General features: G+C 37.9%; 1 pseudogene across 1 annotated transcript; it reads right to left on the bottom strand.

Annotated features, from left to right (window-relative positions):
• LOC102183240 lies at nt 3,518-5,354 on the bottom strand (annotated as a pseudogene). The gene has a single exon (XR_001296034.2). The product of XR_001296034.2 is annotated as an ATP synthase subunit alpha, mitochondrial pseudogene (transcript).

Genomic DNA, 13,571 nt, shown 5'->3' with positions numbered 1-13,571 from the left:
TCCAATAGCTTGTTAATACACGTGGAGGAGGAATAAACATTTTAAGTCCTTTTCTAAGCATCTTCAATCTCCAAAATAAAATCTGTGGGGGCATCAAGCATACAAAATTGAAATTATGACTTTACAACATCAAGTTTTCATAATGCCAAAGAAGAGTGGGGGTAGTTTTGTGAGGTCAATATAACTGCACAGGGACTGCTATTAAGTGCAGAGTTTAAAAGAATACATGCAAAGTGGGGAGACAATGAAGGTAACCAACTGGTCAGGAAAGAATCATTAGATTTACACGATTCTCACAATAAGTGTGAAGGATAACCCAGAAGGCTTACTTAGTCTTATAAGATTGAAGAAGAAAGTATTGGAACTAATGAGCAAAATTTTTATGTGAAAATATATAATGGTATGATTATAAGAAAATATGTAGTGGTCCCTGGTGGCTCAGATGGTAAAGTGTCTGCCTACAGTGCTGGAGACCCAGGTTCAATCCCTGGACTGGGAAGATCTCCTGGAGAAGGAAACGGCAAGCCACTCCAGTACTCTTGCCTGGAAAATCCCATGGGTAGAGGAGCCTGGTAGGCTACAGTCCATGGGGTCACAAAGAGTCGGACACGACTGAGTGATTTCACTTTCACTTTCATATAATTTTTAATGAAAACTAAGCTTCACTAGTACATCATAAGAAACACTGGACTGGAAGAAACACAAACTGGAATCAAGATTGCCAGGAGAAATATCAATAATCTTAGATATGCAGATGACACCACCCTTATGGCAGAAAGTGAAGAGGAACTAAAAAGCCTCTTGATGAAAGTGAAAATGGAGAGTGAAAAAGTTGGCCTAAAGCTCAACATTCAGAAAATGAAGATCATGGCATCTGGTCCCATCACTTCATGGCAAATAGATGGGGAAACAGTGGAAACAGTGTCAGACTTTATTTTGGGGGGCTCCAAAATCACTGCAGATGGTGACTGCAGCCATGAAATTAAGACACTTACTCCTTGGAAGAAAAGTTATGACCAACCTAGATAGTATATTCAAAAGCAGAGACATTACTTTGCCGACTAAGGTCCATCTAGTCAAGGCTGTGGTTTTTCCTGTGGTCATGTATGGACGTGAGAGTTGGACTGTGAAGATAGCTGAGCGCCGAAGAATTGATGCTTTTGAACTGTGGTGTTGGAGAAGACTCTTGAGAGTCCCTTGGACTGCAAGGAGATCCAACCAGTCCATTCTGAAGGAGATCAACCCTGGGATTTCTTTGGAAGGAATGATGCTAAAGCTGAAACTCCAATACTTTGGCCATCTCATGCAAAGAGTTGACTCATTGGAAAAGACTCTGATGCTGGGAAGGATTGGGGGCAGGAGGAGAAGGGGACGACCAAGGATGAGATGGCTGGATGGCATCACCGACTCGATGGACATGAATCTGAGTGAACTCTGGGAGTTGGTGATGGACAGGGAGGCCTGGCGTGCTGCGATTCATGGGGTCGCAAGGAGTCGGACATGACTGAGCGACTGAACTGAACTGAACTGAAGCTTCACTACCTATTTTTTGCAGTTATCTTTTAAAACTTTTTTGAGGTATAGCAGATTAGCAATTCTGTGATAGTTTCAGGTGAACAGTGAAGGGACTCAGCCATAAATATACATGTTTCCATTCTCCCCCATACTCCCCTTCCCATCTAGGCTGCCACATTACATTGAGCAGAGTTCCATGTGCTATACACTGAACTTCGTGAGTCCTTGTTGGTTATTGATTTTTAAATATAGCAGTGCCCATCCCAAACTCCCTAACTATTCCTTCCCCCCATCCTTCCCCTAGGCAACCATAAGTTCATTCTCTAAGTCTATGAGTCTTTTGCTGTTTTGTAAGTTCATTTGTATCCTTTCCTTTTAGATTCCACATATACGGAATGTCATATGATAGTTCTCCTCTGACTTACTACACTCAGTATGACAATCTCTAGGTCCATCCATGTTGCTAAAAATGGCATAATTTCATGCTTTTTAACAGATGAGTAACATTCCATTGTATATATGTACCACATCTTATTTATCCATTCCTCTGTTGATGGACATTTAGGTTGCTTCCATGTCCTGACTATTGTAAACAGTGCTACAGTGAACACTGGGGTGCATGTATCTTTCTGAATTATGGTTTTCTCTGGACATATACCCAGGAGTGCGACTGCTGGATCACATGGCAGCAGCTCATATGGCAGATCCTATCTATTTTTTAGTTTCTTAAGGAACCTCCATACTGTTCTCCAGAGTGGCTGTACCAATTTACATTCCCACGAACAATATAGGAGGGTTCCCTTTTCTCCACACCCTCTCCAGCATTTGTTGTTTATAGATTTTTTGATGATGGCCATTCTGACTGGAATGAGGTGATACATCATTGCAGTTTTGATTTGCATTTCTCTACTAATGAGTGATGTTGAACATCTTTTCATGTGTTTTTCAACCAATTGTATCTCTTCTTTGGAGAAATGTCTATTAGCCATAAAAGGATGAAATAATGCCATCTGCAGCAACATGGATGGACCCTGAGATTGTCATACTGAGTGAAGTTAAGTCAAAGACAAATCATAGATATTGCTTATATGTGGGAATACAAAGAAAGGCTACAAATGAATCTATCTACAAAACAGAAATAGAGTTACAGATCTAGAAAATAAACTTATGGTTACTGGGGGGTAAGGGCAAAGTTCCAGGGAGGGATAAATTGCAAAATTGGGACTGACATAAACATACTACCATATATAAAACTGACAACTAATAAGGGTCTACTGTGTAGCAACTATAAACCAACTATATCCCAATCAAAGCTTTTTAAAAAGAGAATATTTTCACTTCTGAAAGGGGCATCTGTTACATGGATTTGTGGATATCATCACTAGCCACTGATAACTTGTTCTCTCCTTTCAGATATAGTGGAGGGTTATGATTCTCCACTCCCTGAGGTTTTGCTTGGCCGTTTAATTTGCTTTGATCATATGTCACTAGAAGTAGCATGTATCATTTTGAGTTTAAAACAGTTAATTGTCTTTGCATGACTTTCCAGTATGATCTTCCAGTCACTGCAATCAAGTAAACCCATTCTGATACATAAAAGCAGCATTAAAATAAAACTGATGTTATTTGTCACTGCAGCATAACCCAGCCTAATCCAAATAAAACAAGAAAACTGAAACGAAACAATAGAAGTGATCATAAGAAAACATTAGAGAGTTTTTTAATGTGTTTCCTGGCCTTGAAAAGTTATAAAAGGCAACATGTATACTAATTAAAAACACAATCTTGGAGTTTGAGACCTGGGTTTGAATCGTGATTACTACTTACCATATGAGGAACTTTGGGCAAAATTTAGCTCTTTTTGTTCTTGGATTTCTGGTTTGTAGATTTCAGATATTCAGGCCTACTTCACAGATTTGTGGGAAATTAAATTAGGTAATGTAGGTCAGGTGTCTACACAGTATTTATAATGCAAACTTTTTTTTTTCAATCTATAGAAAACCACCAAGCAACATGGAACCTTTATTTTAATGTGATTACTGTACATCTGCAGTATTAGAGTAATCCTTTTACAAATGGAACTAGAAGAAACAATGACAAAACCAAACTGGTATTTGATGTGAATCCACAGGAGTTTAAGCTTCAAATCCAGCCAAGAAGTTTGTTACAATCTCTTTCAGCTTTGCATCTGCCTCTTCTGAGATCTTTCCATCGGTCCTGATTTTGCCCAACAGGGCTTGATGTTGGCTGATAACGTGCGACAAGAAAGCATTCTCAAATTTTGTGATTTTGCTGGGCTCCAGCTTGTCAAGATACCCCCTGACACCCGCATAGATGATAACAGCCACTTGCTCTTCAATAGCCATGGGAGAATACTGTCCTTGCTTGAGCAACTCAGTCAAACGCACACCACGACTCATGAGTTGTTGAGTGGCAGCATCAAGGTCAGAACCAAACTGGGCAAAAGCAGCAACCTCACAATACCGAGCCAACTCCAGTTTCACGGTACCTGCCACCTGTTTCATGGCCCTGGTTTGGGCAGCAGATCCAACACGGGACACAGACAAACCAACATTAATGGCAGGGCAGATACCTTTGTAGAACAATGCTGTTTCCAAGAAGATCTGTCCATCAGTGATGGAAATGACATTTGTTGGAATGTAAGCAGACACATCACCAGCTTGCGTTTCGATGACTGGTAGAGCAGTCAAGGAGCCACCACCAAAAGCAGCGTTCATTTTAGCTGCTCTCTCCAGGAGTCGGGAGTGCAGATAGAATATATCACCAGTATAGGCCTCACGACCCGGAGGTCGGCGGAGCCACAGAGACATCTGACGATAAGCAACCGCCTGTTTGGATAAGTCGTCATAAATGATCAAAGCACGTTTGCCATTATCCCTAAAATATTCTCCCATTGAACATCCAGAATAAGGAGCCAGGTACTGAAGTGGGGCAGCGTCTGAAGCAGTAGCTGAAACCACAATGGTGTACTTCACGGTATCTGCATCTGTAAGTCTCTTCACCAACTGGGCAACAGTGGATCTCTTTTGACCAATAGCAACATAGATACAGTACAGCTTCTTCTTTTCATCAGTTCCACCATTGAATCGTTTCTGGTTAATGACTGTGTCAATAGCAATTGATGTTTCGCCAGTCTGTCGGTCACCAATAATCAGCTCACGCTGACCACGGCCAATCGGCACCAAGCTATCCACAGCCTTAATGCCAGTTTGCATTGGTTCCCGCACAGAAATTCGAGGAATGATCCCAGGGGCTTTCAAGCCAACTCGTCTTTGGGCCTTGGAACCAACTGGACCCCTTCCATCAGTGGCATTACCAAGGGCATCGACTACACGACCCAGTAGCTCCTCGCCGACTGGAACATCTACAATAGCCCCAGTTCTCTTTACAATATCTCTTTCCTTAATAAGTTTATCATTTCCAAACACGACAACACCAACATTGTCAGGCTCCAAGTTCAGAGACATACCCTTTAAACCTGAAGAAAACTCTACCATTTCTTCTGCTTGAACATTTCTTAGCCCATGTACCTGGGCAATACCATCACCAATACTTAAAACACGCCCAGTCTCTTCAAGGTCAACAGAGGTATCAGCTCCAAGAATACACTCTTTAAGAATAGAGGACACCTCAGCAGTGCCGGTCTTCTGAAGACGAGAGTTAGAGGCATGCGGGTTCCTTGCAGCAATGAAGGATGATCCCAAAGCATTTTTGGAGACCAGCCTGGCTCGCCGAGGGCGGGGGTGCACGGACAGCATCTTTGCAGCTCCTCCTCAGGTGCTTCCTCCGCAGCCGCAGCCTCGAGACTGACTGGCTATAATGCAACCTTTTGAATAAATGGTTATTATTGTTGTTGTTATTAAGAGAACTTTCCAACTATAGCCTCAAAATTCTGCCAGAAATCTTATAAGAATTAAGATAGAAAATACTTTCTTGATTCAACAGGAATATCCTACAAAAATATATATTGCACTTAATGTCTATCCCAGATAGTTTCATAGGTCGAATGATAAAACTGAGTATTTGTGAACTCTAGGAGAAAAAAAGAGATGAGAAAAAGAATACGTCCATGAAACATGAAATACATCTTAAGCTTTTCTTTTTGCAAAATAAGATTATTAGAATGGCAGATTTTGGGGAAAATTATATATAGTGTACCTGACTACACCAAAACATTTGACAATGTCTCCCTTTAACACCTATAGATAAAAAATAGAGAAATGAAGATATCTTAACAACAAAGTCCAATGGATTTATAACTGAAAGGCCCAATACTACTGTATTTCAATGGAGACATGGCACAACACTCTGTCTTTGACCCATATTACCTATTCATTCATTCAAAAGTCATTTATTCAACACCTACTACCTAACAGGTATTGTGCTAGGTACCTTTGGTGTAGCAAGGAACAAGCAGACTGTTGTTAATTTTCTTTAAATTGAAGACTTACATAAAGGCATAGAATGTTGAATCAAATCCTCTTTGACACAAAAGTGGGCCAGAGAGTAAATGCATTGAAAAGAATAATCCAAATGCAAAATGATGCTAACAGATTATAGCAGTAGATCAATTCGAGCATTTCGTTGTGTTACTCTCAAGAATTTATTTGATCTCGCTAAGCCTCAGCTTTCTTGTGGATAAAATGGAGACAATGATATCAGCTGGTTGACTTGTTTTGCGCTTTTAAGATAATGTATGTAAAGAATATAGCATAATGCCTGGAATATACTAGATGCTTAAAATGTAATCGCTTTTATTGCCATGGGAATTATCTTTCCACAGAGTCATTTGTTCATGCATGCAAGGATTCTCAAAATGCACCAGAAGGCCAAGGGAAGTAAGGTGAATGGTTCAAGGTCAAATAATGAGAAACTGACAGGATCAGAACTTAAAGTCATTTTCCTTCTACTTCTGATTAAAAATTTAATACTCTGGCAGTGACCAATATTTGATATTTAAATGCCTGTCATAAAGAATGCAGTTACTGAAACAATTTCAAGGTACAATAATTGGAGAGTGCCAGGAGAGCCTTTGGAGCTCAAAGGGAAATTTTGTTAGCCACATGGGAATTTCTGTTTCTGTTATTTTAAACTAGTTGCTTATTGGAAACCAATATTGCATTAAAAAAAAAAAAAACTGGTGATATTCCTTTCACGGGGAAATCATCCTACCATTTCAAGAAAGTCCTTTTCTATAACTGCACACAAGTTAGATGAAGGAGAAAAGTTGGTACAACATGAGACGTCTTTCTCTTGGCAATCAAAAGGGTGAATAAGCTGGATGATGTGAAACGAAGTAAAACTGAGCATCTTACACAATCCTTACGGCAACACAATGATGAAAGTAGTTCATGTCCTCATTTCTGTAGTGAGAAAATTGGCTCAGAGGGGTCATGTGGCTTTTCAATTCATCCAACTAGTAAATATTAATACGTGCTGCTGTCACTGTTTGGTTGCTCAGTTGTGTCTGACTCTTTGCAATCCCACGGACTGCAGCCCACAAGGCTCCTCTGTCTGTGGGATTTCCCAGACAAGAATACTAGAGTGGGTTGCCATTTCCTTCTCCAGGGGATCTTCCCAACCCAGGGATGGAAGCTGTGCCTGTTGCGTCTCCTGCATTGGTGGGCAGATTCTTTACCACCAAGCCACCTAGGAAGCCCAGTAATTACTTGAGAGAGACACAACTCCAGGTCTTTGGGATTCCATCTCTCATGCTCTTTCTCCTCTTCCATATTGCCTCTGGTATGTTCTTCTGTCTGTGATGAGCTCCTGAGTCCCTCCTTAGCATTACCTCAAAACTATCTGCTCATGAGCTATGTCATACTTGGATAATTCACACTCCCCAGACAACAGCCCCTTCTGTGAGGCCTTTTCTTTGTTATGTCAATAGAAAAGCAGTGCAGAGCTTAAGAAATAGATTTTTAAGCTATTACAATCTTACTATCTTAACAATACTATTTTGTGTTTACATGCATTCATATTTTTAAGTAATTATAATCATACTCTCTACATAATTTTGTATCATTTGTTCCCTCATTAAACACATATTTACTGAGTACTTGTTATGTGCCAGGCATCATTCCAGCAGTGAGAACTACATACAGCAGAAAACAACAAAGTCCTTGATCTCTTTGAGATTACGTGTGCTAGAGGAGACAGATAACAAACAATATAAATAAGATATATATTGGACTTTAGATGATAAGTGCTAAAGAAGAAATTTAAAAAGAAAAACAGGCAAAAGGGGTGGAAGTTAAGGTGGAGGTAAAAGGAGCAGTTGAAATTTTAGATAGATTCCTGGAAACACTTTGCTGAAAAGTTAACAACTGAAAAAAGACCTAAAGGAAGCAGGAGACTGAGTCCAATCTGTGGTCTGGCAGGCAACAGGATGAATCCATGGCCCCATTTGCCCCTTGGCTTGATTTCCATGATTATGTTATAATAAGTGGCAAAAGGGAGTTTGCAGATAAAGACCAAAAGATTATGCATAGGGGCCTAACCAAATCAACTCCGCCCCATAAAAGCTGAGTTTTCTCCAGCTGATAGCAAGAGAAAGTGAAGAACAACATAAGGGAGCTTCTCTAATGCTGTGATGGAGGGGGCCACATGGAATGACCTGGAAGAAGCCTCTAGAGATGAGAGTGAACCCCCTAGTCTATAGCCAGAAAGATGAAAACCTCAGTCCTAAAAATTTGAAAAACTGAATTATGTCAATGACCTGAAACAACCTGGAAGCAGGTTCTTCCCAAGAGTCCGCAGGTAAGAGTCTCGCTAGTTATGCAACACAGGAATACAGCCAAAATTTCATAATAAATGTAAGTGGAGTAAAATCTTTAAAAATCATGAACCACTATGGTGTACACTTGCAAGCTATATAATACCATATTTCAACAATATCTCAATTAATCCGTTCGTCTTAATTTCAGTGTGTGTGGAGCTGACTGAGCCAAATGTGAAGAAGGGAGCACACAGAGGCATAGGCATTGTCCCATGCTTGTCTTCCTGATGATAAGGAGATTGTCATTAGCTACACGTATTCTGATGAGCCCCACAATTTGTTTAGACCTTCCCTTCTGACAAATTCTGCTGCTTCAATTTTTTTATTATTAGACAGTGCAGCAACAACTACCTTCATTCATACAGCATTTTCTCCTTAATCGGCTAATTTGTCTTTCCAAAGATTGCTACTTTACAACAATACATGTGTCTCCATTTCCCTGGACTCTTGCAAGCATTCAGTATGATCACTCTTTTAATTTTCCCTATTTTAATAACTAAAAGAATAGCCGCAGTTAGTCTTTTCTGTGAATACTCACAAGAAAGAAGATTTCTTTGTTTCCTCATAGCATTTCCATTCACTGATTTTTGAAAGAGGTAATGTTGCTTATTGAGTTACTGACAGGTAAGGCAACCAATAGAAAGAGGTTTCAGACCTGATTTGGATTGTGACTTTTTCTTCTTCAATCCCCTTATATCTTCAGTTCTTCACCTAGAAAAGGAAGATGAAGTCTGGCATCCTATCAAAACAATATTTATAAAACATTTACAGAAGTGCCTCCTTGCATTTCTCCCTATTAACCTACATGTATATTTTCCTTTTTAAAAAAAGTGTTGTACAGTACAAGTAACTCTATTAGATTAAGTAATCCTCACGCTCTGTAACTTTGAGTAAGTTACTTCATCTCTTTATAGCTTAGTTTCTGAGTCTATATAATGATGAACTTGAAGTAATTTTCTAGCCAATTCCTGCATGCTATGAGTGTCTATGATCTTACATAAAACTTACCTACAGAGCTTAGGGCTCTGGTAAATCCTATCCTCTCTGCAGGTACAATGGGTCTATATTTGACCCCAAAATTAGTTATTTCTTATTAATTCCCTCGAATACTCCTTTTACAGTTCCCTATTCTATTCTTTTTCCTCTATCACCTTTTCAAATATTGCATCTTAACTTTTAAGGTGAAGAATTAAACCTAGGTGTTGTCTTCTCTACAATAAATATCACAGATCAAAGAATTATAGACACTGAAAATGCATATTTATAATACTGAAAACATAACTCCAATAAATAGCCCTCTGAGAATTTTAGCAAAGGTCCAAACAGTGAAAACACAAAGGGAAAATGAAATTCCCAAGTTGGTTCTTAAAAATCTAGTAATGAGTGGATCAATAACCACAGATAAAATCGAACAGGTGTCAGAGGAACATCATTAAAGAAGAAATCTGGCTACAAACTTTCAAAGGCAAGGAAATTACTTTGCTTTTAAAAATATTTCTTAAATAAATATATGTTTCAAAGAAGAGCTCTCGGAAGCTTTTCCATTCACCTGGAGGTTAGCATAATTTTAACATCAAACCTCAAAAAAGATCACAGTAAAAGAAAACTATAGATCAATCTTTTTATTCCTATAGATATAAGTATTCTATATACAACATTATTAGATGCTGTCAAGCAGGATAAAAACAGAACACTCTGAAATTACCTAGTGAGGTTTATTCCAGGAATTCAAGGATGGTGTAACATATCTATTACATTAACAATTAAATGAACTTTAATGAAATTAAACCGAATGCAGAACGAAAGTTCCTTAACATGATAGAGTTTTTAAAAATCAGATTCTAGCAGTAAACATCAGCGTAAAAATAATATTGGAAAGGAAAATGTAATCATTATTTGAAAATGATATAATTATCTACCTAAGGGCAAGGACCATGTCTCCTTGCTTAACATGATGGCCTGAATGTCTAATACCTTCTGGATAATAGTAGGAGTTAAAAAATTGATTGAATGACAAAAAACATGGATATTAACTAAAATTGTTCAACAGAATTTAAAAAGGAAGCAAATATGAAAATCTATGGTATTCATGTAGAGAAATAATAGATGAAATAAAATTACGACTTATGGAAGAAATGTACAGAACCTCTATTAAAAATACTCTGAAAGAAGACTTGAATATCGCTGAGACATTCATCTCTACAGATAAGAAGATGCAAATAAGTAAAAATGTGAATTCTCTCAAACTAGAATTTCACAGACTACCATAATTGCAAGGAATTTTTTTCAAAGTTGAAAACTGATCAAAATTTCATTTCAAAAATTATAGTTGAGAGCCACAAAAAGAATACATAATAGAAAACAAGAAGTGGGGACATTTGTCATTGGAGATATCAAAATGCACTATAAATGAGTATCTATAAACTGTAGTACAGATCCAGCAATGGGTGTGGCTATTAAAGACATAAAAAAGAAAATCTAGAAATGGACCCAAGATTTATGAGAATGTAAAATATGATATAGCTGTAATATGAGAATGGTGAGAACAAGTAATAGAAAAGAACTTGCAAGTATCTCATGAAATTTCAGTGCCTTAAGAACAGAGAAAGGATTCTGAAAATGTCCAGAAAGAAAGACAAAAACACAAGAGATCAAGAATCAGAACGGCATTGGACTTTTTAACACCATGGATGGCTGCAGACCAAGTTTAATGCATGAAATAGGGCACTCAAAGCCAGTGCGCTGGGACATCCCAGAGGGACGGGATGGGGAGGGAGGTGTGAGCGGTGTTCAGGTCAGGGGGACAAATGTACACCCATGGCTGATTCACGTCAATGTATGGCAAAAACCACCACAATACTGTAAAGCAATTCGCCTCCAATTATAATAAATAAATTAATTTTTAAAAATGCCTTTAAAGTTCCAAGGTAAAAATTGTTTCCAACCTAGAGTTACTCACACAAGCAAATTACAAAATCAAGTGAGAGGGTAGAAAACCATACTTTTAGACATACAAGTTTTCAAAGATAAAGTGATTCCATGTACTCTTTCTCAGTATTGTACTGGAGTTAGGTCTTATAACAAAATTGTGGAAAAGGATGAAATGATATTTCCTGATATAAACCAGGAAAAAATAGAAGCTGAAACACAAGAGAGCTGCAATGGGAATTTCAATAATGGGGAGAGGAGGTTCTAGGATGATATCTGTACAATAAGCCCACATATCAACTAACTGAGATTAGAACACAAGGATGGACACATTTTTTTTTTAAGGATATAGATCACCTATAATATTTACCCTAAGAGCTGTATCACTCATGCAGAAATTTTGGTGACAGAGACTTGCAGATATAGACAATTAAGTGTAAAGCCCCAAAAGAGGTAATTATTAACTCCAGGCAAAACAAAATGCAGAACCAGAAGGAAAACCTAAACTATGTAGTATACTTACTGAACTGTGAATAATATTGATGTAATAATGATGTAAATAGTGAATATAATTTTAGCCCCACATTGTGATATATCTGCATTGAAAGGATGTTCAAAGAGAACTGAATATGTCTGTACAGACAGGAAGACAGATTGGGATGAGGGGAAAATGGAACGAGAGCTAAATCTTCCTCTTACCTAGTAGAAAATCAGAAATTAATATCGGAAGCTTAGAAATCAAAAAAGGAACATAGAAGCCTATCATTTAGAAACATAAATTAATTAAATATTAGAAGAAACCATTACAAGGGCTGAGTATGGTTACCTTTAGGTAGCAGGACTGGGAGGGTAAGAAAGATGGGAAAGACTGATGCTATTCTTTACTAGTAAGCCTTCTTAGTGGAACTTTTATACTCTGCATCTGTATTATTTCATTAAAAAGTAAAATAGTCAATATATATGAAGAAGAAATATAGATGGTCAACAGGCATATGAAAAGATGTTCACCACTGCTAATTACTACAGAAATACAAATAGAAACTACAATGAGGTACCAACTCACACTGGTCAATGACCATCATTAAAATGTGTACAAATAACAAATGCTAGAAAGGATGTGCAGATAAGGGAACCCTCACACACAGTTGATTGGAATGTAAGTTGGTGCAGCCACTGTGGAAACAGTATGGCGATTCTTCTGAAAACTAAAAATAGAGATATTGTATGCTCTAACAATCCTACCTCTGGACATACATCCAGACAAAACTGTAATTCAAAGAGATACACGTACCCCAATGTTCACAGCAGCACGGTTCATAATCGTCAAGGCATGGAAACAACCTAAACGACCATCGACAGACACATGGATCAAGAAGATGTGGTCCACATATACAATGCAATACTACTCAGCCGCAACAAAGAATGAAACAGGCCGTGTGCAGCAACATGGATGCAAACAGAGGTGACCATACTAAGTGAAGTAAGTCAGGAAGAGAAAGACAAACACCATGTGCTATCACTTACATGTGGACTCTGAAATATGACACAAATGAACCTATATACGAGACAGAAATAGATGCACGGACGCACAGAACAGATTCGTTACTGCCAAGGGCAAGAGGTTAGGAAAGAGATGGAGTGGGAGGTTGGGGTTAGTGGATGCAAGCCATAATATACAGAATGGATATACAACAAGGCCCTACTGGATAGCATAGCTGCTGCTGCTGCTAAGTCGCTTCAGTCATGTCCAACTCTGTGCGACCCCATAGGCAGCCCACCAGGCACCCTTGCCCAATTACCCTATTATAATTCATAATGGAAAAGAATATTTAAAAAAGAATGTATATATAACTGAATCACTTTGCTGTACAGCAGAAATTAACACAACACTAAATTAAATATACTTCCAATAAAAATATTGATTAAAAAAATTCAAAAGATATGAACTGGAAACATCAAAATAAATTTGAAAGGTTAAAAATAAGCACCTAAAAAGATGCAAAATTTCAAATAAAAAATCAAGTATTCAAACTTAAAGAAGAAATTTTTCACATATTAAACTGGCAACAATTTACAAAATTTATAATAGCAAGAGTTTTAAAGAGGCAGAAAAGTGAGGACTCTTACAAAATGCTGGTAGAAGTATATAAATTAGCCCACTTTTTCTGGAGAGAAAAAAATAGCAATTCACATCAAAACTTAAAACATGACCCTGATCCAGCAAATTTGCTTCTATGGAAATCATGAGAAAACTTTTCAAAAACATATACAGAAAGACATTTATTAAATGTTTATAATGTAAAATTCCAAATTTTACATCTGTGTTTTA

The sequence above is a fragment of the Capra hircus genome, chromosome 8 (assembly GCF_001704415.2).
Source record: "Capra hircus breed San Clemente chromosome 8, ASM170441v1, whole genome shotgun sequence".
NCBI classification, from domain to species: Eukaryota; Metazoa; Chordata; class Mammalia; order Artiodactyla; family Bovidae; genus Capra; species Capra hircus.
This window is presented reverse-complemented; position numbering and strand designations above follow the sequence as displayed.